The sequence below is a fragment of the Enoplosus armatus genome, chromosome 9 (genome assembly GCF_043641665.1).
Source record: "Enoplosus armatus isolate fEnoArm2 chromosome 9, fEnoArm2.hap1, whole genome shotgun sequence".
NCBI classification, from domain to species: domain Eukaryota; kingdom Metazoa; phylum Chordata; class Actinopteri; order Centrarchiformes; family Enoplosidae; genus Enoplosus; species Enoplosus armatus.
In genome coordinates this window covers 21222335-21249152 of record NC_092188.1, presented here as the reverse complement: position 1 = coordinate 21249152, position 26818 = coordinate 21222335, and the positions used below count along the sequence as shown (strand labels likewise).

The following is a 26818-nucleotide window of genomic DNA, read 5'->3' as shown; positions in this document are numbered from 1 at the left end:
AATACCTGCGGCTCTTGTTGAGCTTGTGTGTTTCACATTGCCTTATATCTGCTTTTTCTTTCAAGTGAGTTGTTTTGAATTGTGATGCTTGGGCCTTGCCGTCATACGCTGTGCAGTATGATAATCTGATTCAACAGTGGAAGAGGGAGCGCAGGAATTTCTCATCCATCGTAATCTATAACAAACGGGTGAAGAATCAAAACAAAACACAGACATGAACAAGAACAATGGGGAATAACAAACTAAATCTCGAGAAATCACCGATGCATTGGCTCAATATAACAGAAATCCTACCTGACATAATAGGGAAATTATAGATTGTAATTGTAAAATTAGCTTTGGCAACCGTTTTTTTTTCAATAGGCTCTTGTGAGGAGCTTTTACAGTTCAATGAAATGCAGCACATCAAACACTTGCCTCAATAATTATTCAATCCAGTTTCATGACATAATTTCTTTTACTCCAAATCAAAACTTGTGATTGTTGAAATCAGGCAATTCCCAAAGAGTTTAATTAGAGCTTTTAGTGTCCTTTTACTTTGTCAAGTGTCACAGTTGGAAGAGAAACCAGCAGAGTTGTTCTGAACCTGTAAGTGGAGAGCAGTCCACGGTTCAGCGTTTTATAGGGATATTAACAGAGGACAATTTAGTATTTCTTGATTTATAATACTGTCTTTTGGGGATTACTGAGTGTCTTTGAAGAGCATGCTGTGTTCTGTCAACCTTTAGACACACCGTGTATCACAAGGAATTTTACATTGTTGCTGTACTGAGGCTGCACATTAGGTAGATGCTAAAACAAAATAAAAAGCCACTACGGGATAATTAAAATTCTGTTCTTTAATTGATTAATCTATTATTGTTCTTTGTAATTGCTTCGACTTCCAACTCGCATAATTGCAAGTGATTTTTGGTCAGAGTCCAAAATTCTCAAGTCCAATATTTACTCCTTACGGGAGCCTCTTATCAGCAGTAGTAGCCAGGTCTGCAGCTGATCCAAGTCGTAGCTGTAGATTTATTTATTTTAATCATAATATACTCTATACAGCATAGTGAGTGAGACTATTTTAGAGCTTATTTTAATTAATAAACAGGAAATTCTGGCATATAAAGTACCTTATCTGAAGTGAGTGGAAAATGTTTATCATTTAGTGAATACAGCAAATGGTTTAATTAGCAGTTAGCAGTGTTGCCTTAGAGCAAGAATGTTCTGTTTGGATGCATGTTTGGATGTTGGTGGTTAGCTGGTAGATGATTTGGTATGATTTTGGTGGTAACAGTGGTGTCCATATATTGCATTCAGCACACTTTACTTCAGGGCTTTTGTTTTCTTTGGCTTCATTCATCAGTGCTGCTGTCTGTTTTTGATTGGAGAGATTCATTTAAGCTTTCAGCTACCATTGCTTATGTGAGAGCGTTTAATTCAATGATTCAATTATGATTTTTTGATTTAATCCCCAAACATTTTACAAGCTTTGATATACACAGAATAACTGTTTACAACAGTATTCTCCATCAATATTTCTCGAATATACAAGTGAGACAAGTTTGTAAGGATGGTGTATGAAAACATGTGAAATGACACTTAAACATGCCAATCTTAGATTGAATTTACATTTCAGATGACGATAAATTGATATCCATGTGTCATTAGCATCTGTCAGTGCCCAGGAGTTTTGATTTCAAGGGGCAACATAGTCTAGATATTATCCTTTGAAGGCTTTGCAGCACTCTACTTTCAGCAGCAGTACTGTCATGCTAATCCCCTCTTCATCGGTGCTTTGGACTGAGGTCATTCGTTAAGAGATTCAGTTAGGCAATCGAGACGTTGAGAGGAGCATTTTCAATAGTCCTGTCTGTCAGCATATAAGTCTGAAGGTCTCGTTGAATTGTGGAGTTGTCCTCAGTCTGAGACGAAGGCCATAAGTCAAGGTGCTGTGTCTCCATGTGTACTGTATCAGTGTCACAGATTCAATCTCCACATCGTGTTCTCGAAAAACCTCAGAAAGACTGTCGATTGTTAATGTTTCTCTGAACTTGGATCATTGCATTTTAACCAGTAATAAACGAGTAGCAAAATCCCAAGGAGACTTCCTCGAATGATTTTTGTCTGACAAATAATCCAAAAAAGCCTTATGAATGATCAAAATTGTTGTTAATTACAATTCATGTTGATCAACTAATTAATTAATCAATCAATTGTTTCAGCACTAGTCTTTGTACTATGTTTACAGTGGAAAGAAACATGTGACTGCATGTCCCAGTTTTGTATCAGGCTCTAAAGGTTCTAAATATTAGGCTGCTATTTGGGATATTTAGTTTATTTCTGGACGTTTTTGGTTACATGTTGGCTATACCTGATAAAGATGTAAACACAGAACAAACAACCAAACACTTCACATAGTAGCATGGGTTTTCAATCAATAACCAATATTTGATGGATGTTAACATCAGTCATGCCACCTGCAGTAGCAGCCTGTAGGATCCAGTATCTATTGTTGATACTGTTCATGGATCCATTAAGTAAAGATCTACCTCTCACTGCAGCCAGCTAGGACATCCCAATTCATGTCAAGCTTACTTAGTTCTTTGTGCAATGATTCAAGCATACAGTATCTATGTGTGAGTCTGAGTGTGTGTGTGTATGTGTGTGTGTGTGTGTGTTTGAACACTCTCATGATTAGTGTTCTCAGTGACTGGCTGGCTGATGGGGTTGATTTGTCCGACAGTGCTGTGTGTCAGGCAGGCTCAGCGTCCGCACTGGAGAACATGAGTGAAGGAGCGGATAATTGATAGTGACAAGGCGCTCCCAGCCTTAATTGCTGCTGGTGAATTAGATTACCTTTTCAAAGTGCCTTCATTAGCAAAGGGAGAGCCATACCAATGGTCCCCTGATTGGCCTCATATTGTCTTGCTGTGAACCTGCTCTGGCAGGGCACGAGGATGTGTGTGTTTGTTTTGGTTGGATTGAAATTGCTCACCAATTTCCATGTACAGCTGTAGTTTGACTGTGTGTACACGTGTGCACATCCAGTGTCAATAATGTCAAGTTGTCAAAGTGACACATTTAGCAGGGAGTGTTTCTCTGTTTTCTCTGAAATGCAGTGAAAGGCAGGAGACAGAAGATGAGGCTGTGGCTCAGCAGGTACAACGGGGTGTCAACTAATTGTAGGGTTGGTTGTTCATCGTGTCCACATGTCGAAGTGTCCTTGAGCAAGACACTGAACCCCAGACTGGTTCGGCCAGTGCCTTGCATGGTTACTGCCATCAGTGCGTGAGTGTGTGTGTGTGCGTGTGTGAATGGTTATTGTGAAGAGCTTTGGATGAAGGCGTTATATATTATTGCAGTCCATTTAGCATCACACATTATCTTGGTTAAACAAAAACTCTATAGCCAGCATTAACATTATTTAACTGGGATTTAACTGGAATTGTTCATGGGCCAAAAAGTGATACCTGAAGCTGGCATGTACCTGTGTCTTTAAGAAACGTCCTGACAACTGAACTTGACTGCTACTGCCAATTTGAGACATGAACACATCCTGAGACCCCAAGCTATGTTTTTCCTGTAATTCATCCATTAGCAGCCATTAGCGTGACAGCCCCCTTGGAACACATGAGACGCAGACCGACAGAGGAAAAAAAGAGAGACATTTCTTAAAACATTTGAAAATAACCATACCTGAACCTGATTCATGGGGTTCACAACTGTAGATCTAACTACAACTAGACATCTGTCAATAATTTATGGTGTTGAAAACAACAAACGTTAGGCAACAGGATGAAGTCAATGATTAGATATTGATAAATAATTGGCTGGTGTGGATAGGAGAGAGAGAGAGAGAGAGAGACCTCCCAGCCGCTGCATCAGAACCATGGAGAGCGCCAACTTTCTGTTATGTTGTTAGTTAGTCAGAGTAAGACAGACACTGTTTCTGGAAAGACATAATGCTGTTGGGTTAAAAGGTCTTTTTTCAGTGCCACTGCAAATGAAATCCCATTCTCCCCCATTGTATTGACGTGGAGGCAGAAGTCTCAGAGACAGATATCTCAAAACTATTTGCATTGCGAGATACCACAGAGGTAAGTGGGGGAAAAAATCTGTGATCATTTAATTAAGCTTCCATCTTTCTTATGTTTGTTCCATCTTGTGTCCAGTCTTCAAATCTACAGTTTCATCTTAATGTCTCATTGTGTCTTCAGTACGGCTGCATGGCATCAGGGCCAATACTGACTTACTAAGCAGATGTTGGCCGGGACGCGGCTGATCCACATGAACTAGTTTCTTTGTCAATGTCATGAAATGTAGCGTTTCTACTTTCAGTTACAGTATATTCATTAAGTCACAGCAGACCTAGTGCCAAAGCAATCCCTGGTCTTATATTACCTTAGATATAATAAATGAGTTCCATGAGGCAAGGTTTACAGATTTTAAATGTGGGAGAAAGAGAGCACTGGTATCTGATTGATACTTTGTATCAGCAGTTAGTTAAGGTTTTAGAATTAGTATTGATAAAAGGGGGATTAGTACATACCTAGTCCCCAGCGCATCCATCCGTCCAAAGTCCTTTCTTGTCCTGCCACCGTCTTCGATTGTGTACTTTTTACATTTTAGGCTTTTAGGATATTTCTATTTTAAGAGAGACATTTCAGCAAATTCCAGTGAGCGCTAAAACCTAAACCCAACATCAAGAGGGCTAAATTGTTCCTAATACCTCTGTCAGAATGGCGCAAATTAAAAGAAAAATAAATATTAGCGTTCCTTAATTGATTCCAAGAGGGCTTTGTTTTTTTCTCTCTAGTGAGATCAAAAGTCCAGGTTAGTTACAGAACCCATGAAACTTGTAGAGACTTAAGCAAGGGGGATCTAAGTTTTAATAAAGGCTTGAAACCGAAGTTCTCCAGTCACAATCATTTTCTATGACCCTGCTGCTGATTCAAAAAGTAAACACCCTACAAGCTAAGGGAAGAGATAGAAGGGGATTTATCAGAGAGCAAGCAGTGAAAGTAGAGAAGGGTTATCATTCCATGCAGAGACGGTGACATGAAAAAAACACTTTGTGCCCAAACCCTAAAGTCCAAAACCTCAACCCCCCCCCCCCTTCATCCCCGGCAGCACCAGTTTCAGCTCCAGCCATCCTTCCTCATCCTATTTCCATATCTGTCTCCAGTCACTGCTCCATCACCAGCCCCCAGTGCCCCCCCATCCCAAAAACCCAATGGCATCCCCATCCCTGTCTCATGCTTCATCCCGGCCCCAGCCAGCCTGCAGCCCCCTGCTGAGTTAAATGGAGTGTGCCTGCATCAGGGGAGTCGCGTGTGCTCAGTTCAGCTCGGCTCAGCTGGGCTGCCAGCGTTACAAACTTACTGTGTGATTATTGTCAGAGCGAGACTCCTCCACTCAGGAGGTCTGCGCTGATGGGTACTATGTCACCGGGTACAGCCAGCCATGGAGGGTGGGATGAGAGAGCAAAGGAGGGATGGAAACCGGGGTGAGAAAAGGACGCAGAGAAGGAAGAGAAATACTGTTGGTAAGGGAGATGGAGAAAAGTAACAGGGATCGAGGGAGAGAGGATAGAAAAAGATGGAGGAAGGGGAACAAGAAGGAGGGCAGAGAATCATCAAAGGAAAGAAAAAGCCAAGCTGAGCAAAGGAAGACTGATGTATACCTATCTCAGCAGACAAAGACGAGGGAAGACACACAGGGAGTGATATAAAGAGGGAGAAGCAGAAGAATAATGTGCCGGGAGAAGAAAGAGAGGCAGCAGGGAAATCAGCTGAGGAGAGAGAAAGAGGGAGAGACAGGAAGGGTGGCGAGAAAAGAAAGGCAAAGAGAGAAATTAGAGAGAACATTTTCAAGCAAGTGATGTGTGCTGTGATTGTTTTCTCTCTCTCTCTCTCTCTCTCTCTCTCTCTCTCTCTCTCTCTCTCTCTCTCTCTCTCTCTCTCTCTCTCTCTCTCTCTCTCTCTATGTCTCGCTCTAAACGGTCGGGATGTGGCCTGTATCTGCCGGCAAGAAGGAACTCAATTTGGGACAATTTACTCTGCAGTCTCAGCCCTGATGCACCTCAGGGACAGAGAATAGAGAGAATGAATGTGAAGGAAGATAGAATCAGCAAGACACACACACACACATACATACACACACACAACGTGCCTTGCACACAATTGCTGCCGAGTAGATTTCACTTAGTTAGTTCTAACTCTCCCAGGCGGTCAATACGGTGTGAGTTTATAAGGCTTGGAAATGAAAAGCCCAGGATAAGGTTAGATAAACTGTGTGCTATTTGATTTGGGCCCACCTCTCACAGAAAAAACCCACACAAGACAGATGGCCGGAGGGGATACGCTGATATCGTTTTGTGCAAAGGGTCATATGGGTGATTAAGGCTGAATACGTTGTGTGTTTTGACCCTCACACTGTACCTGTATTGGTCCCTCTAGAATGATGAAAACACTTGCATTCTTAAACAAAAGGCACTCAATCAAGCAAATCGTACACCAAATGTTGTGTTCTGTAACCCTTTATGTCCGGAAAGTGTGGTTTTATATACTGGCCACAATATTTGTTTCTATGCCGACAGGTCGGCAGCCTGGAGGGTGTGTACACCCTGAGAGACAGCAGGGGGTGCCCTGACAGAGCCCCCTTTGAGAGCAGACTTGCGACCGCAGCAGGGGTAAGTATTTTAAACTGTTCCATTAAATAAACACATCTATGGAGTGGATCAAGCTGCATGTTCCCAAAAGAAGCCACTCCGAGGATGGTTTTTTTTTTGTTTTTGGCCTGACTCGCAGTGTCTGTGTAACACAGCGGGAAATGGATTTGTAACTACAGCAAATCAGAGCGTTCAGCTACTTAGACGTGACTGTTTGATACATTTAACACGGCCACGTCAAGGTGAATTCACACTCTGGCGTCGGTTCTGATTTTACACAGCATGTATATGCAAATGGAAGTTCATTTGGCTGGCGTTGCTGTTTTAATCAGGGTCTAGTGTTGATTAGCGAAAAGAATGGGGGGGGGGGTGGTGGTAAACAGAGCCATGTGGTGAGAAATGGCTGAAAGTTGTTTACCTTGCTTGTGTAGCTCATGTGCCTGTTCCACCTGATAGCACTCTGTGCCCACCCCCCCACCCCCCTCGCCACCTTCAACAAGCCGTTCTGCATCACCCTCGGAGCGCACAATGCAGGCTCCTCACAGGGCTTTCGTTGCCAGGGAAACCGTCACCCACGGAGACATCCCATGACAGCACAGGGTGAGGGAGGAGGGGTGGGAGGAAGGGCCGGAGATGCGACTTTGGCCCTGTCCATTCTCCAGGGTGCGCCAGACCTCTTGCCCTTCCCCAACACACACTGCCCCTTCAGGGACACACACAAACAAAACGCACAAAACAACAGTACATTTACACACACAGAAAGACACACATGTATGCACCAAAACACACCATCAAGAGCACGAGACAGAAGCGGACAGAAAGTAAATGAGAAGAAGAGGATTCCAAACTTTCTGATTCAGAGTCATCTGAATCTGTGTGCATGTGATTAATTGAAGTCATTTATGTGCAATCTCCAGTGACTCCATGTATGGCTCATGATTTCATTACACTGTAACTTTAATTACTTTTCTACCATCGTAACTTTAGGTGAAAATGAATTTGCTCCCCAAAATGTCCCACATTTCGTAATGAGTCTTAAATTTAATGGATTGCACAAATAATGTACTGGGATGATGAACAATTGCATACTTAAACATTGCATCTTCTTACTGGGCACTGTTGCCTCGTTAAGTGCCTTGCATTAAAGTCTGTTTGTTGGCCATATTGTTTTATGTGAACTAATCATTTTTAGCTTTGAGTCAAGAAAAAAGCCCTCTAACATCACTGAGTTGAACCCAATAGGAAAACCTTTTTATTTGGGAAGAAAATGCCAATATCCATTTATCCAATCAGACTAATAGAATCTGCTTTAATAGTCGTTTTTAGGCTGAAAACAGTCAATATTGTAATAGGTATACGGAAGAGGTATTTATGGTGGGTTATGTGTTGCCAAACACAATTACAGTGTGTTAGCTACAGTAGCTGGCCTGCTGCCAAAGCCTGAGCTATACTCCATCCGCCCACCTCTGACCAGGCCTCTGTCTATACTGTGTGGACCGTGTGCTGCTTTTCACTCTGCATCACACACTGGACTTTGCACTGTGTGGCAGGTGAGTTACATTACAGAGCTCATTAATTACTGCAGCATGCAAGGTTTAATCAGCTGCTAGGTTGAGTCAGAGTTAATGTTAGTTTAATGTTTTTTAAACTGTAACAGTATTACTAGTTACCAACATGGTAACAAGAATGGAAAGCTTCAGTATCTGCAGTTCCATGACAACTGAGCAAACTTCATCTGCTGAGGAAGACCGTGGGATGCGGTCGAAAGAACTGTCGAGCTCATTCCCGAGACTGTATGTGGCCTTGCCCATCTGACGTGATGTCAACTTCCTCTGGCCATTCAAGCAACATCACACAGCTAAGTGTGAAATTCAGTCACTCACATAACATAGTCATATGAAATGTGCCCAAAATTACACATTCCATGTGTATTGATTGATGTAATATAATGATATATAGTACCATTACGTAATATAGTTGTAATTATACTGTGCTGAGAAATATACTATAACAATATGATCTATAAGAAGTGACAGTGAAACCTAATATTTTACAAATAACTTCCACCGCCGTCATCTAGGTGTAAATAGTAATGTGGAACAATGGCCAACCAATGATAATGCATTATAAAATCTGAAAAATACCTGTACATCACAGTACATCACATGGAAACTACTGTCCAGTTCATCAAAAAGAAAATGCTTGTTAAAGTGAAATATTTCAGTTGAACTCATGAATTCGATTGTGTTCCATAACCGAGGAATAATAAACACACTGTCTGCGACAGCTGCTGTAGCACATATCAAACACTGAGTTAAAGCAGTCCATAGGGGCGGGGCTCTGAGACTCTCATGGGGAGGGCTGTGTTATAACAGCCCCACTGCCAGCAAAGCAACAATCAGCTGTTGTATTAATCGCACTGCTAATGACATAATTAGCAAGGCTGCGGAAAAAACAGCTCCACACAAACGTGAGGGCTCAGAGTCAACACACGGATGAGGCCACAATACACACGCGTGCATTTAGACAGTTAACTAACAACTGACTCGAAGCAAGACATGCACTCGAACATGATCATAAGACAAACACACAGGAACATGTCCACACAGGCAACCACCAGACGGTCAATGCAGACGCACACATGGCTGCAGGCTGACAGGACTTAATAACATCCCAGCGTTTCTCTCTCTTGTCTCTGTCTGTACCTTGTTTGCTTCAGGCTCCACCTCCCCTAACTGTCTTAACTATCCTACCTCTTGCAGTTTCATTCTCAAACACACAGACTTGTCTCTGACTGAACTCTACAGTGACCTTTTACAAAATGTCTCAGACACTACACCCCCTGCCAGCTTCTGACATACACACACTGGTCCCCGCTGGTGTACGACACACATACAAGAAACCTCTGTGCAGCGTATATGTCCCGGTCCTCTGACTTTTTTTCTTTGTCTCAGCGTCTCTTTGTCTCTAGCAGCATTAAGGCTCTCAGCGGTGAGGAAGCCAAAGACATGTGGCAGTACTGTTGTGAAGTTGTCATGAAATAAACTGAACAAAGGTATAGAAGGAGAAACTTGTTTTTCACACAGAAGAGGTCAGAGGTCAAGGTCAGGTCAACCAATAAGTCCTTCCAATAAGCGAGTCCTCGTGAAACAGACCTCAGCACCTGGACAAAAAAAACGTGTGTGTGACTCCACCTGTTTTTGAGTGACTGCTTCCTCTAGCCAACCAGTGGGCTGGCTTATCAGTGGCAAATCCTATATTTAGCACAAGTCACTAAACAGATATTAAAACAGATTTTGCCCAGCACTACCTAAACATTAGTCTTGCACTGCACTGAGTGCTTGAGTGTCCATCACATAGGGAGTAGCGAATGAGGCAGTGATTTTGGACACAGCCTTAGTCACTCACCTTTTATGTGTGTAGTGAAAACTTGCAAGTTTAACGTGAGGGTGTCCCCTGAGAGTGTGTTCTGAGCAGAGTCCGGTTGACTTGTATGTAGATGTAAGACTGGAGTCTGCATCACTCACTCTATGTCGTCCTACAAGGCAGGTGCTGATAGAAGCCAATCTGGCTCTTGATATGGCCAATTTAAATTACTTTTTTAAACTTTTTTTGTCATAAACTCTGTCTGCAAAGTTACAAACAAATAGGCCTTTTTCACTTCAAGACATTTTGGTTTAGTTAAACACGGAGTTCACTCTGTGCAGTTTCTTATATTAATGGTCTACGTTGTTTATCAAAACTTGGTATTTGAACACTGTTTGGTGGTAGGTCCTGAAACTGCTGTGTGTGTTTGAATGTGGTGGCGAGCTAGAAAGCATTTTTAAGCTAGTTTTCAATTGCTTAGATCCTTCTACAGATGCGCTCTCTCTCTCGCTCTCTCTCTCTCTCTCTCTCTCTCTCTCTCACCCACTCGTCTATCCACACAGGATAGAAAATACATTTGAATTTTCCCTCAATGCTTCCTCACTGAAGCATTTGTGTGTGTTTTTTTCTTTCTCTCTCTCTTTTTTTTTTTTGCCATTTTTTTTAAAGACTCCAGTCACATCCGCAATCCCGCGGCCCTATAAGGAGCTTTCACGCTTTTTGGTTTGCTTTAGATGTTTAATACCCCCTCTCTTTTGTGTCAGGGAGCCGGAGAGGCGTTAAGAAGCGCTGATAAACCCCACTTAGATCCCTTCCTGGCCCGTCACCCCGGCCTGCCGGGCCGCTTTAGCAGGGAACTGATCTGTGACGGCCTGCCACTCAAACTGAGCACTTCTGAAGGCTGACACAATGGAGTGAGCAACACACCAGAGGGCCCGGGGGTGGGCGGGTGGGGGGGTGGAGGAGGGAGGGTGAGGCGTAGGAGGGAGAAGAGACCAAGAGGTGCCCTAAAAGAAGGCTACAGGAGGGGCCAGAGTGTATCTCTCTCTTATCTTTCTCCTCTCTTTCAGTTATTTCTCCCTCCCCTTGCTGCTCACTACTGTAGAGCTCACACTTTTTTCTTTTTTTCATGTGTTTCTACGTAACACACACACACACACACACACACACGCCCTCTCCTCTGCCTTTCTTCTCTCTGTGGTCAGCCTGGCAGCTAGAGATGAGAGATTGAATGAAGAGGCAGAGAGTAGACGGGCGGGGTGGAGGGGACGAGGTCCAGATAGGGATCAGCAGTGCATCAGGGTCTGGGTGCTGGTGGAGCTGGGTCATGTGGTGCGTTCACCGCTGCGTGGAATAATGGCTCCAGCCGGTGCCAGGGCCGGGGCCGGGGCCAACAGAGCCTCAGGAAGCACGCCGTTGTGATTGACAGGCAGGGGGAGGGGGGTTGGGGTAGGGAGGGCATGTGGCCACTGCCGCAGCCATCGCCATCACTTTCCCAGGGGGCCGTGGGTGGGTAGCGAAGCCCAAAATGTCAGCGCTGATATCTGTGCAGCTCGGCTCGTATCACACTGCTGCAGCTGCCTGCCATCCACCGCATCCACTCATTCATATAGAGACATGGGACTATTATGTGTGCACACACACACACACACACACACGCACACTTTCTGTGTTTCCTCACTACCTTCCTCAATCATTTATGTCTATTCTATAGAGCTATATTTGTGCACACACACATAACAGTATTCTTCATGGGATGTCTGCAAACACACATTCACCCACACACACACACACACACACACACACACACACACACACTTATACTCCCTCCATCTTACTGTCTTTCTTCTCCTCCTCCTCCACACATTCACATTGTGCCTCTGTCAGTTCTACCTCAGCCGTTCAATCATGCAAGCGCTCCACTGCTCTTTTCTTCCTCACTGCCGGAAAACAATTTTTCCAAATAAGGTTTATTTTTTTATAGTACTGCCTTTGTCTTTTTTTCACTGATCTCAAACCTTGTTCTCTCAGTCAGTCTCTCTCTTTCTGCATATCTAGGCTTTTATTCTGAAGGGAAGAATGTCAGCCTCTTTTGGATTTGATGCTGGAGTTGCACTGGCTTACTTTGTATTGCAACATGTGTTGGGCAGCCATTGAAAGAAGTTGTGTTTGTAAAAGAAGCCTTCCTGTTTGGTGATGTCATTTTTCAGTGCATTTACATGTGACTTTTTTTTCTTACATTCTGTGTGGTATTGTGGTTTTATCTGTACTTTTTATCTGTGTGTGTGTGTGTGTGTGTGTGTGTGTGTGTGTGTGTATGTACCTTGTATCTGTGTGTATGTGTGTGTGTGCTGCCTATATGTCACAGCTGGATGATGAATGTGCTGACAGTGGAGGGGTCAGTGTCACAGACAGTGTGGTCAATTGCCCCTCGTCCCCTGAGTCTAACCTTGAGCAACACTCCCTAAAGAGTCTCAATCTGCCATTAAGGCCCACGCCTACACACACATACACACATGCGCACCCCCACACACACACACACAGACATTCCCTAGTGATTGTGTGCCATTAGTAGCTGGCAGAGCCTGGTTTGACAGAGAGCGATTAGCTCCCTATCATGTGTATTGATCACCGTGTCCTGACTGCTCCTCCAGAGGAGGGGCTGGAGGGGTTTTACAAGGTAGTTGGGGCGCGCGCACACACACACACACACACACACACACACACACACAGTCATATCCTGGTTATCTGTGTGTATGTGCATGTCTTTGTTTTGTTATATATAAATTAGAGACATGTAGATGGTGATGTTGCTGTTTGGGTGTATTACAGTATCATATGTTGCATCATGAATTCATTATAAAGGTGTTTTTGTCTTCTCTGCATGTGCACGCATGTGTGGCCTTTATAGAAACAAGAAAAGTTTCCCCAACAGTTTTTGGGCAGTATTGGCATACATTTTGGGGAAACATTTTGAAATTATAATAGGCCAAGCTTAATAGCTACAATGATGCCTTTTTTGCAGAAATGAAAGGTGACTGTGATCCATGCCCATGATGTAAGCACGGTGCAAATCGTTTTTAAATTAGCAGCAATGGTGCAATAAAACCATTTACCTTTATCACAAATGAGGTTTGGGCTCATCCAAATTGCAGTAACCGCCTCTTGCGCCACAATGTGCTTTACATAAAAAAATACAACCACAATACAATCATACAAGTGCAGGTGAAGAAAATAAATCTGCAGTGGCTGCATTCTTCAGTAACCGCTCCTAGTTAAATCTGAACCGACGAAGGCTGCCCCCTGAAAGTTGAAGATTCGAATCATCGGTCGGACACCTCTCAGTCGACTGGCAGTTTAATAAAGCGTTTCTTGATAGTCTGTATGAAGAAAGGGAACAATTAGTCAAATATTCGTATTGAACAGCCAAATCAAATTTGACTCATAAAATTCTGAATCAGCCCTAGAAACGATGATTAAACAGCAGCAGAAAATATGCATGTCTTGTTTTGAATTTTCTGCGTTTTTATGCTCAAATTGAAAATGCACATAAAAACAGGTGGATAGAAACCCTCTATTAAGAGTCTGCTCACATCTGAATGTGATTGTATTTGTGCCAGCATTATGACATTTAAATGAATTACTTCTAATTTAGACCTAATTTAGTCTGTATGCTATTCATTTCTGTTGAAACACAGTTTTTGTTTTTGCTTTATTCCGTGCTGCTATGGTTGAGGAATAGCTTAAAGATCTATCATTTGTCTAAAACTGCCATGATATGTCTATTGTAACTGCATGTTTGTAAATAAAAAAAATTATGTTGTTCCTCACGTTAACTCGGCACCACCTGTACTCCTATCGCATCCACTTCCAGAGGTCTTCTGTATTTAATATCACATGTAGCCTTCGTCGCTCTAACAGCCCCCCTTACCCTACATCCGTCCGTTTAGACCAGCTCTTGTTAATTGAGTCTAATTGAAGAACATGAAGGGGGAATAAAGCAAGCAGGCTTTTAGGACATAAAAGACTGCAGCCGCCTCTCAATAGTATTTATTTTCAACCTCTTCCACTCTGATTTAAGTGTAAGAGGACAATAGCGGCCTGACACTGATATGTGTGTGAATGTGTGTGTGTCTGTGATCTGTTGTTTGATTTAGTGCGCCCACCTTCACAAGGACCAGCCTCTTATCAGATCAAAGCTGCAAGCAGCGGCCTATGAAAGAAATTGTGTGTCCGTCCGTGTGTGTGCATGCGTACTGTGGAGGACAGAGGTGTAGGTGAGGCGGGGGTGTTTTTGTTGCTTTTAACCCAGGACAATGGGACTGCAAAGGAGAGAGCGAGTGAGTACTCTTTGAACTAATGAAGAGGAAGCCTTTTACTCTCCTCCATAAAGATGCCCAACTCACCCCGTGCTATGGATTTTCTCCTCTCTTTCAAAGTTGAATGAACCAGAAAAGAGCAAAATATTTCATTTGCTCCGAGCTTCGCACTGTTTTGCTTTTATCCTTGTAAATCCACATTCCGAGACTAAAAGCCCCACAAAGCGAAAATAAGACTTCAGAAATGGCTGAAGATTATTAGAGCTGTAGTACATGAGTGCCTGTTGGGTAAGCTGAGGTGTGGACACCCAACTTATCAAAGTGAAGAGAATGCTAATTAGATTTTGTTTTGTTTTTCTAAAACAAACTAAAAGCTAAATGTCTAATATTTTAGCGATTAACCAAAGTCAATATTATTTCATATTGTCTCACAGTAATGCATTACTGTGTGTTGTGATTTCCAGGTTCACTGGGTGCAGAGGCAGCGCCGTCATTACAGAGACAAACGGGGTGCTGTGACAGGACTGGACCACAGTACCACTCGCAGTAAGTTTTGAGTAACATACTTTTTTTTCCAGTGCTCGGAATTTAAAGAGCAACTTCGCACCAGCTGAAAATCTTGTTTTTGCTGACCTCTAGTGGTTTAAAGCCTCTGAAAACTTGGTTTCAAATCCAAAGTATTTACCTCTTATATAAATTATTCATGACTGAATCAAAAACAATCAAAGTTAAAGTTCACGCAAAAAGCATACCTCTTTCATTTTTTTAAATTTGCTTCATCACCTGTGTGACTGTGCTTTCATCAAAGACGTCTCTCATGTGAAATAACAAGAACTGTATTAATGAAGGACCCCATCATACATATTATAAGAAGCTGATGGAAAAAATAAGTTTTCAGGGCCTTTAACTTCTGATCTTGTAGAAGTGTACTCCAGGGTGTGTCAGTACACTGTGACGTCATTGCTGGGTGTGGTCACTTCTGCAACAGAGTTCACTATGAAGATATCAGCAGTTTTTAATCAGCCTAACTATCCCTCATTGGTAACTATATGGACTCTTATATTAACTCTGCTTTTCAGCTTGATATTGAGTTACTCTTTAACAGATACATGCATGGCAGTATAAGGAGTATCAATTAAAGTTGGTGCTCCTCGCTCCAATGTGACCAAGAAGTAAAGCCATGTGTATAGAACCAGTATAGTAGTGGCATGAATGAATAAAGTCGCACACTAACAGGCAGGGGAAGATTTCCAAATGAATTCAGAATGTGATTATTTACATGAAAAGAGAAAAAAATAACTGTTGGAAAGAAAAAAATGTGTCAAAAATGAAGATCCAGTGAATAAATTACCATAATATAACAAATGATTTTGCATTGTTACAAACACACACAGAGTGGAGGTAATACCAGAAGAGCTTTTGAGCAAATCCGCTTTATTACCTGCTTTGATAAATCTGCAATATTTGTTTTCCTTATTATCATGTATTAACCAGGTAATCCCTAGTACGAGCAATTATAATATTATCATGTTAATGCTGAATACTAAGATTGGCGGAGGAACAGTTACTTTTTTACAAAATGATTCTGGGCTGGAATACCTTGTAAATTCTTGTCAACACTCACTTTTCCTCTCTCATCAATCCATCTTATCACTCATTAGCTGTGTCTCCGTGTGCGAGGTCGTCAGGTCACATTGGTCCCATGCCAGTGGTGTGTCATTGCAATTTTGTCTGATGATCGCATGACTGCCAGTAGTATACATTTAAAACATGAAAGCATTTGCAATTTTGTCGTCAAACTCTCATGCCCGTTGTTGTAGCAGTTTGACTTTAATTGACATGTGTCCTTTATTAGCTGGAATGAATCCGTGGTCACTTCGTCCCTCTTGAAGTAGTGGCATGTTCATCCTTTCTAAAATCTACTTCATCAAAATCAGAAGTAGCTTTCATGTCAACTTTGGTTTTAGAATTGTGTTAGAAAGCTTCTAGTATCTAGAGTTACATAAATGACTGAGGTGTATTTAAACATACAGGTTTTTATGAATAAAACGTTTGGTTTATCCGTGTAAGTAAGTACATAGTGTTTACCACCTGGGTTTTTCTACATGCCATTCTGACAACGGCCCTCACTTTTTGATGCCTATTTCATATTTATTTATTTATGCATATTTGCATCATGCATGTGTGTACCTTTAAGTCCAGTCATGTGTATATTATTATGTATTATGTGTTACCATGTGTGTGGAAAGTAGGAAGTGTGTTGCAGGGCTCTCTCTCTCTCTCTCTCTCTCTCTCTCAGTGTCACTCAGCCTCTGCTCTGATAGAAGATAATATGAAAGCACGTCAGAGAGAGAGAAGGATGAAAAAGCAAGGATATGGTGCATGAACAGTGAAGTTGTATGTTTATTCGCACACAGGAGAGAGACAGAAAAAGAGGGAGTGCACTTGTACGTTTTGACCAATTTGAACTTGTACGTCTACTAATGCTTCTCACTAGTATTTTTAGATTGAAGCTGCCAATTTTCAATATTATGTGCCAGTTTTAAATATCTAAAATATGACCATTTTCATGCCAAACACAGTTTCTTGGCAGAGTGGGAAAGCCACCTTATGGGACTCTATTAAAGCACAGGATATAATTAGTAAGACCAGTATTAGTAGTGTGGGTGTAATGGTACACAAAATTCACAGTTTGGTGTGTTTTCTGTACAGCGGGGGAAAACAAACGCAGAGATGTAAACATTGAATGGTGGCTCATTTGTCATAATTCTTACTGGAAATTCAGGCACTCAAATGTTGGCGTGTGGTCAATAAGAAAAATAAACAAATGTCAGTATGTTCTGTCGTATTAATTAACTTATCAATGAACACATTGTATCCTGTTTATTTAGTCCATAAGCAACGTGTTAATTAGTAAGCTGGAGATGTGGTGGTATAGGCGGATTGTTTTACCTTTGGACAGAGCCAGGCTAGCTCTTCTCCCTTGTGTCCAGTCTTCATGCTAAGCTAAGCTTATCGTCTCCTGGTACTAGTCTGAGTGTACTCAGATCTGATTATGTGGTACATCACTGCGGGAGGAAATATTTTAGGAAATCATTGTCTATGAAAATAATTGTGCTATTAAATGACAAATATTTTTCTGAATGTGATTCACAGTTATTCATTTGGTTAGAAAATGATTATCTTCTGTCTGCCTATTGCTGAGTTGGCAGCAGAACGTTTTATTATTGGTGAAGGAGGTGAAAATTGTCCTTACAATTATTCCTATAAATCTGCTGATACCCAGTTAAATCCGATACTTCCCTAAATGTTGATTAAATACGTATCTGACGTGTGTCAACAGGTGTAGCCTACAGACTCTGGCACATCTTATTTCTTGTGAGCCACTTGATCCAAATACTGAAGGTCCTGATTTAAAAACTGTCATAAAGGAGAGCAGCGCTGCAGTAGAGTTCAGCAAAGAAAAGATCTGCATTTGATCTACTTTATTTTGGCTGATAACAATCCTTTCAAATATGCCCTGATTGCCCCCAATACAGATCTCTAATGTGAAGCATATAAACAAATTACTTTTGGAAGTAGTTTCTATGACTTTGTTCTTCGAACATTATTATTATTATATTGCCGTTGCCCGTTGTTTCCAGAGATGTTCCCAAGTTTGGTTAAACAATGTTGGCACATAGGTTAGTTTGGCTCATGTCCTCTCCCTCGCTATTTGTCCAGTGTGTCTGTACCTCACTGGAAATAATGGTTCTCCCAAACAATGGATCTAAATGACATCGGAGACTCTTCCAGCTCAGGTTACTCAGCTGTGTTAGCCATACTGACAGCACCCTGCTTATGAGTTATACATCCGGGAGGTAATTTTACAGTTTGTTTTTCTACACATGCTATGATCTAGAGCTAATGAATATGTTGTAAAGTTGCATACCAAATCAAATGGTTTGGGACCAATACATGTACCACCATACTAATGAATACTAATGCTTGAAAGATATTCATGTGTGCAATGTTTTATTACAGTCAGTTCAGAAAAGGGGCTTCCCATTAACAGCGAGTGTGATATTAATTAATTTTGCAATGCATATAGTATATTATGAAACAAACTGATTCATATCCATCCTGTGTGTGTGTGTGTGTGTGTGTGTGTGTGTGTGTGTGTGTGTGTGTGTGTGTGTGTGTGTGTGTGTGTGTGTGTGTGTGTGTGTGTGTGTGAGGGAGAGAGCGAGATGGAGTGCTGTAGAGGGGTGAAGAAAGAGAGGAAGAGAGGCAGTGAGTGTAACATGTAAGTGTGTGGAGAGAAAGGTGCAGGCCTTGATGATGCTGATGGCACATCGACACACTGAGAGCCAAGCTGTGCCGCGGTAATGAGATGCTAATGATATGCTAAGGATATGCTAATCAGTATTCCACCTCACTGGAGAGAAGGGGAATCTGTGAGGCCTCTCACCATTGGATGGAGACCAGGGACTTCCTGAAGTCAGAGTTCAAAACAAGAAAAACATACACACACACGTACACACACACACACACACACACACACACACACACACACACACACATACACACACACATACACATATGATGGGTCTGTGTGTTTGCAGGTTCCCAGAGGAGAGAGTCTGCAACTGACAGGCAGCCTGAGGAGAATAAGAGTGACCAGTCCCTCACCTTCAATGACCCGCTCTGGCCCATGCAGTGGGAACTGGTGGGTGTAATTGTGTGTGTGTGTGTGTGTGTGTGTTTGTGTGTGTTCATTGGTCTTATCTGGAAGCCTCCGCTCTCTCTCCTCTCAGCTCTTGTCCTCACGGTGAAGGATGTTCCTCTGACAGGCATAAGTCAGGCAGGCTTTCATGTGTGACTGGAGAGGGAGAGAGAGAGAGAGAGGGAGGTAGGCAGATTATGGAGAAGGAGAGAGAGAGAGGAGGTGAAAGGGGTTGTCCATGTTGAACTGAGACAGATGTCGGGGATTGATGAGGCTCGGCGCAACAGTCGCACACAAACTGCGCTGCAGCAAGACAATCTCATCCCCTCAGCAGAAATCTTGTTCACGTGGTTTGACCAGTATGTGTTTGTGAAGAACTACAACCAGTACGTTTGGATTCAGTAGCTGCACTTTTCCCCCATAATAATCAGAATTAAATGCCTCACGTCAGTGCCTTGACCACCACTCCCTCCTCCCTTTCTGAGCAATCTCTACCAATTTTCTGAGTGATAGCTTTCTCAGAACGGTCTTTGAATGAGAGATCATTTCTCATTTTGTGGAGGTAAACAGTAGGCTTGTCCTGAAGATTGTTTTGATAAAACTGCTTAAATAAAATTCAGTCCAAAAGTTGAGTTCAAAGCATGACAGTGCGCTAATAAGTAGCTAGGTCTTGGCATCGTTTGAAAATGTTCTATACCACTGCTGATAGGCCTCCTGAATTTTGGCACCAATACCCAAACAATACTTTTCTTGATACCTTATTTTTGGAAATATAAACATGCTGGTTTTTTTTGGTTGTTTTTATTTACACAACTTATTTTCATGTAGCTCAAGGAATAGAGCTAGACCAATAAATCCCCCAGGCCAATATATCAGCTGATATTAGCTTATCACAGATATATCCATATCGGTGCAAATGATGGACAATAGATAACAATAAATTACTGTACAAACACGCCAATGTTTGTACAGTAAAATGTCCTGGTCAGTACATATTTATCACAATTCACAACATATCATAATCTTAATAAACTAACTTATTTGTCCAAGAAAATCCAGTATCGGTCAGACTCAAACAAAAAGACAAACTTCTCAAATGTGGAATTTCATCTAAACACAAGCATCGAACAAGAAGATTGTCTAGAAGAGTATTAAATTGAACATGGATTCCATTCCAGTCTCTACAATAGTTAACCGAAACAGCAGCCAGTCTTTCTGATTGCTTATTTGAAGCATTTGAACAAACTCTTTATAGCATAATTGTATTTTTCTCTCCTTTTAAATATGTTTGTATTGATTTGTTTCATAATTTGACCACTGTGTCCCGTTCACTTAAAAGCTTCATAGGCTTCAATAATTCTTACATTGCCAGATTAAAATCAACAGCATCATTTTAGCCTGTATTTATAATCAATCTCTGGCATGTTATTGCCAAGTATCCCAACACACACACACACACACACACACACACACGTCGGCAGGGCTCAGCCAATCGACACGGCGGATGTTCTTGACTGACATGCGAGGGTGTAATCTGACAGGAGCCAGGAGGAGGAGAGGCGGGGTCAGAGATTCACCACGGCAACCGGCAACAGATTGATTGACGCCTCAGCTCTCGGGGCAAGATGGTGGGGTGAGAGTCAGGATGGGGGCGGAGACAGAGATGAAGGAGAGAGATTGAGGCGAATATGAAGCCAAAATCTGATACAGCTTTCCTATATGAGTGGGATTTGTTTTGTTTTTATTGACAGGATTGTTTATGAAAGACAGTATAATGCATGAACATTTTCAAAAGACACCAAACTGATTATACAATATAGCTGAACCTAACTAAACAGCATGAATACATAAACTGAGCAATAGGACATAATCATCATTAACTCAGCAATCAAGACAAATGTAAAGCATTTTTAAAGTTGAGGACAGGTCTCTTTCTCTCTCTCTCTGTCTCCCCCCCCGTTCTCATTCTGTTGTGTTTAATCAGCCTCTGGTGGACGTGGATATTGATTGAGGGTCAGTAATCTGCTCAGGGTTGGTAGCCTGCCAGGACCAGACGTGTGCATATGTGTGTGTGTGTGTGTGTGTGTGTGTGTGTGTGTGTGTGTGTGTCCATGCTAGCCTGACGTGTATGTTTGCTAAAAGCCGGTGTGTACATCATGGGTGCGCAGTATACACACACACACACACAAGCGGACTCCATTGTATCCTTGCTTAGGCTGAGTCCAGCTCCTCCAGAGGAGCTTGTTCAAAGCTGCTAAAATCCATACAGCATGCTGGACGTGCTTGCTGTGTGTGTGTGTGTGTGTGTGTGTGTGTGTGTGTGTGTGTGTGTGTGAGAGAGAGCGAGAGAGAGAGAGTCTGTATGCTATAGCTGAGGGGCAGCTAAGATAAAAGCAGAGAAGACAGATTGTTTTGTTGTTACTCTGTTTGCATGTGTGTCTTCTGCATAGAGAAGGTGTGAGGTGTGCGTGTTTTGTGCACTTGTGTTGCATGAACTTTTTCACTACTCTGTGTACATGTATTTATGTGTGTTTGAGCGTGCGTGTGTACATACAGTATGTGTATATGCTAGAGAGACAGGATTGGTTGTGTTCCAGTGCTTCAGAGAATTATGATTCTGTGCACGATTCTGTGTGTGAAGCTCGTGTTGTTGGCTTTCACTTCATGACAGTGTTTGTGTGTGTGTGTGTGAAGTGAGTCAGCATTCAAGATGCCTCTCTGTGGGCTCATATCCAAGTTCACAAAGGTGTACGTATGTTTTTTTTGCACGTATGTGTGCCTGTGTATCCTGTGTGTGTGTGTGTGTGTGTGTGTGTGTGTGTGTGTGTGTGTGTGTGTGTGTGTGCGCGCGTGCAGTCCCCAGGGCCGGTCCTTGTGCTCTGGTGGACGTTAGCCTGCTAGCCGCCTCCATTCATCTGCTTTATTCTCACACACTACAAAGTAGCACTGCTCCCTAGATGCCTCCTCACACAAAACACACACACATGTATTCCTACTGTCCAGTACCAACAGTGGACTATCATTTTACACCAACCAAGTGTGGACCTCTTTTTCTGGTCATCTTGAAAAAACAAATATGCAATAGAATTTTTTTCTTTTAAGTATGCTTTTCTTCATTTTCCAAAAAAAAAAGAAAGAAGGGGGATTTGCATCCCCAACCAATGTCCACCTGGCAAAGGAGCGGCCTCCACACCCTGCATTGAAACTGTCTGTACCTATTCATGCACCTATTCAGGTCGTGTTCACCACAGACTTCTTCAGGTGAGAAGATGAAGGAGTTATGTCGTCACCAACATGCCCTAACCCTAACCCTGATTTAAAAAAAGAAAATTCAGATTAGAGAAACCAGATCCGAATGGGACCCTAAGACAGACAGACGCAATACGACACACAGACCTGAGACTTGCAGCATGCAGCCGACTTTCATCAAAAAGCTGCACCACCGGAGTTGCACACTTACCAACAATCCAGAGTGAATGGGTCAATAGCTCAATGGTCCAGATAGTGTAATTATTGTCAAACCAATGAGAGAAAAGAACAAATGGACACTGACCCATTTAAAAGCTTGATTATGTATAAACCTCGCATTTTAAATATGATGGCGATATTACAAATGAGCGTTATCTTTCTCCGTAGAGTCATTCATTAGGCTTGTGTCCTTTTCTGTCATTGTGCATCCATGTTGGAGTGTGAATGTCGCGCCATGATATCTAAGAGGGGACATCTGTTATTATCTGACAGCGAATAGTGAACTCCTCTGTAATGCGCATGAATCTTGATTTGGTCATTACACAGAACATTTCACATCTTATTTTTATATTTTTATTTTTTATGTGTTGTAAGTAGGTCATAATGTCTTTGCTGTTGCTTTACTGGCTTAAATCATGATAGGTGGATGTGGCGTTTGGTGATTGTGAACCCCACACCGTTTCATTCAAAACGCAACAGTGCCAACCTTGCTGATGCCACTGTACTTAAAATATAAAAACCTTTTTCATTAGTGAGTGATGCTAAATTCAAGGTTCACATATTCACAACCATCCAGTTAGCAAACATTGTGTCACATCAGCAGAATGTCAGGCAAACAACTTTTTTCTGTAATGAGCATCAAACAAAGAAATTGCGGCCTTAAATGAGTGGATTGAGGATACAAGTACAATGTGAGATAGTAGGAAATCCTTTGCTTGTGAAAACTGGTCAGGGGAGTTTTTTTTGGGACTTAACAATTTTAAAAGTCGCATGTTGGATGTGTTTTGAGAGATTAAAAAAGTCCCTTCACCCTTGGCAGTGCCAAGTATGAACTCACACACCTGCAGGTCCCCTCTTGGCTGAAATTAAAATCCATTCACCAGAGGGTCTTAGACCTGATTTTAGCATGATTTAAAGCATGACCAACAGTGGACCTCCAAAATGTCCCCTGTTGGCTCGACAGTCCACCGTTGGATAGGTATACACACACACGCGCGCGCACGCACTCACAGACACACACACACACACACACACACACACACACACACACACACACACACACACACACACACACACATCCTACCCCCTGCTGAGCCGTTTTCTTCCCATTGTGTGCTCTCTTTCTCTCTTTCTCTTCATCATGATAACAACAACACAGTTGAAGCCTCTTGAAACACTCACTTTGAATATCAAACTAGTTGAGTGTGTGTGTGTGTGTGTATGTGGGCAGGGGAGTTTTGGGCAGCTACTGACATTTTTGGTAAGACAGTTTGTTTGTTCACTACCTTTTTGGGTGCGTGTTTATGTGTGTGTGTGTGCATACCTATCCAATAGTGAACAGCTATTGCGGTGTTTTTACGTTTGTGTGCCCATGAGCCTGTGTGTGTGTATGTTTATGCATATGCACCATTGCACGTTGTGTGGTTAAAGTGTTTGTGTGTTATTATATTATTATTATTATAGGAGTTGCAGCAATGGCTCTTTTGCCTCCCCATGCAGGGGTTGTTGCTACGCATGCTCGTGTGTGTGTTTGTTTGTGTGTGGGTGGATTTGTGGTTTGAGGTGCAAGGATGAAAGATCTGTCTCTGTGACTTGTTCATGAACTCTCCGGGCTCCTTATGGGCACTGTGCCTGAGTGCACTCAGACTTCTCATGGGTTGTTTTTGATTGACTAAAACTAAAACGAAACTAAGGAATTCAGGTCAGTAGAAACATAATTTCTTGGTTATTCTATTTGCAAAAATATTCCGTCTTTGGCAGCAACAGGAGCAATGTTGATAGCCTACTGAACACTGTGTCTATGGCTATAGCACTGTGTAAGGTTCCCTGCAATGAGCATGCACGAGTGTAGTAGATACAGTAGATGAAATTACTAGCATTGCCTGTTTTATAAGCAAATGTGAACTTGTGGCAACAAGTGCTGTCCTCATCATCAGCAGAAAGTAGAATCATTTACAACAGATCTCATCAATATTCTTTTTTACTATTGCCACTGCTAAGGTTGTATTTATGCAGAGATGGCACAGTGCAATAACGCAGCACAACATAAGATGTGCAAACTTATGGATTCAAGCACACGATTGCCACTGTAATCCTATGTGTATGTTTTTTTCTGATTCAATAATGCGGGACGACACACGTTACGTAACTGCGTAATGTGGAGAGGAGGTTGGTGCAGGATGAATATATCATAAGTAGAAAGAAAACAGTATCTGCACGTAGAGTCGCATGTCTGCCCGAGGTGACTGGGTCAGGAAACTGTAGTAGCCTCTAGAGGACAGGTGAGGAATGGCAGATATGGAACAAAGGAGATGTTATAAAAATGCATGGCGCACACACTGAAGAGAGAAAGTGGAAAAAGAAAAGAGAGAAGAGGAGGATGATGCAGATGAATGCACAGGGACAAGCAGACGGAAACATGAGTGTAATTTCATGCCAAAAGGAGTACCAGAATTGCACTGCGCCACGTGATCTGCATAAATACAACCTCAGCTTTACCAAACCAAAGCATGTACAACAGGAGCTAATTCAAAAAAACCAAACAATGTCGACTGCTGGATTTGCATGTGGAGGTCTCAGACTTACTGTCTGGGTTTCTGTTCAACAATAAAGCACTCATTGCCTCTTCAACCTGTGATGATAATGTTATATGTGTGGGTGTGCTTGTGTGTGTGTGTTCAGTTTGCACAGGGCGAGTACAGCTCCAGTGGGTTTGACATGAACGTGATGCCGGTTTGGAGCAACAACATCACTGGCAAAGGAGTGGTGGTCAGCATCATCGATGATGGTGAGTCTAACCTTCACTGCAACACACATGCCCACACACGCACACACACACACACACACACACACTTTTAAATAGGTACACATGTACATCATGCCTATTAAATACTGTAGATTGTTTATAGAAATGTGGATTTTCTGGCAGCCAAAATAAGAACATTGTATATATTATATATTTTGGAATAGTTACAAACACAAACAGTTAGTTTGTAACAGGACTCATGCTTAGGTTCTTTCTGGGTGTGTACTAGCTGGTAGTTTCATTTTAACCCTACCATTTTCTGTTTCATACCAGGACACCTAAAATATTTGGAAAATAAAAGTATTTTAATCAGAAAATTGTATAATGCAATTTTCTTTCGTGCAGTAGTTTGCGGCAGGCTGTGTTGAGCGCTATCCAAAGAGATTTTAGATTGGCCAAGTGTGGTGTGATGAAGCTGAACTCTGGCCTTCAGCGGAGAGGGTGAATGATTTATGTTAGTGCCCACCCCCTCCACTACCACCACCACTACCACCACCACCACCGTCATCTTCGTCTCAGTCACGCCACAATGAGAATTCATTTCTCTCTGATTGCTGGGATATCTGGCAACAAGGGAAATGAGAGAGCGGCATCTTATGGGCTCATTCATCAAGAACTAATTGAAGCCTCACTAGTCTCAAGTGCTGATAGAGCTGGAGTAGAGTTGGAGTGTGCTGTTTTGTGTGTGTGTGTGTGTGTGTGTGTGTGTGTGTGTGTGTGTGTGTGTGTGTGTGTGTGTGTGTGTGTGTGTGTGTGTGTGTGTTAAAGTGTTCATGTGACACTTTTTTTGCATGCAAGTGGCTCTGACTCTGTAGTACGTGTGGACTTGGAGTATCATTATTCTTATTATTTGTGTGCGTGTGTTTTGTCCACTTGCATCCATGCATGTCTGTCTGCTTGCATGTGTGTATTTGATTCTTACTTCACTGTCTGTTTGTGATGAAAGACGCTGCTATTATGGTGGACTGCTGTGGACAGAAGGCCTTCTCTTTGCTCTGCATCCCTCTGCATACAGACAGCTACTCAGTGTGTGTGTATGTGTGTGTGTGTGTGGCGAGAGGTGGAGAGTGGATACAGAATAAGCAAGCGAGAGAGAGAGAGAGAAAGAAAGAAATTAAATAGAGGAAGGATATAGAGGGAAATGTCAGGAGAAAGCAAGAGCAAAAAGGATTCAGAGAGGGGGCGAGTGTGTGTGTGTGTGTGTGTGTGTGTGTGTGTGTTAATGTATTGGTGTGTGCATATGTGTGTGTGTGTGTGTGTGTGTGTGTGTGAGACAGAGAGTATTAGACTTGCACCACTGAATCTCCTCTCCTCTGAGGCTATTGTACTCCACCTCTCTGTATTGATTCCACCGGGCAAGAGCTCCCTCACTCTCTCTCTCTCTCTCTCCTTCTTCCTCGTTCTCTCATTTTCTTTTCCTCTTCTTTTTTTCCCCTGTTCCCTCTTTGTTAACTAGGAGGTGACTTCTTCTTCCTCTGGCCACCCTTCTTTTTTTCTCT

At 42.3% G+C, this 26818-nt stretch overlaps 1 pseudogene; it reads left to right on the top strand.

Moving 5' to 3' along the window:
• The window catches only part of LOC139290214 (endoprotease bli-like), a 155774-nt pseudogene that overhangs the window by 13981 nt on the left and 114975 nt on the right, over positions 1–26818 (top strand).